The sequence below is a fragment of the Aphanomyces astaci genome (assembly GCF_000520075.1).
Source record: "Aphanomyces astaci strain APO3 unplaced genomic scaffold supercont1.61, whole genome shotgun sequence".
In the NCBI taxonomy this organism is placed as follows: Eukaryota; Oomycota; class Saprolegniomycetes; order Saprolegniales; family Verrucalvaceae; genus Aphanomyces; species Aphanomyces astaci.
In genome coordinates this window covers 245,532-246,201 of record NW_009798324.1, presented here as the reverse complement: position 1 = coordinate 246,201, position 670 = coordinate 245,532, and positions in this window count along the sequence as shown.

Here is a 670-nt window from a genome sequence, read left to right as displayed (position 1 = left end):
ACTCGTAAATTTGGTCGAGGGTGCGGAAGCAGTTGTGGAACGCACTGGTCGAGTACTGTCCGGCCTTGAGGGACGCGATGTAGTTGCCGTTTTGTTTGTGACACTCGCGGTTGGTGTCGCCATCGTCTAATTCGTAATTCTCCTGCAACGTTCGAGCGCGTCCGTTGATATCCGCAACGGTGTTGTTGGTTTGGGCGGTAGCCGCCGCCGCGAGAGGGCAATGGCACTGAGGAAGGAGAACTTCATGGCGAAATGAATAATGAGGAAAGGGATTGTGGGCTACCAAAACGCCCTCGCGGTTCGTGATGATGTGATAGGAATTTGGATGGAATTTTCAGACTGATAGAGGGGTAATGGCCTTAGGCTTGTGGGTGCCTTGGGATAGTGGTACAGTATTCCGTGGGAAAACGTTCAAAAACTTTGGATACCGTTCAGCAAAGACTGAAAACCGTTCAAGCAAATGTTCTTCCCGTAACCCTGTAACCCCTACCCCCGCGTGCACATACCGTGTAATAGATGTCCTTCCAGGTAGGTGATATTTCACAGCCCAACGACATTTGTGTATTAATATAAATATCTCCTTCCAGGTATACAAAATTCAAGTACAATGAAAATACAACAAACACGTCATTCTAGTATGGGTCCATCTATATATTTATAGATACAGGTA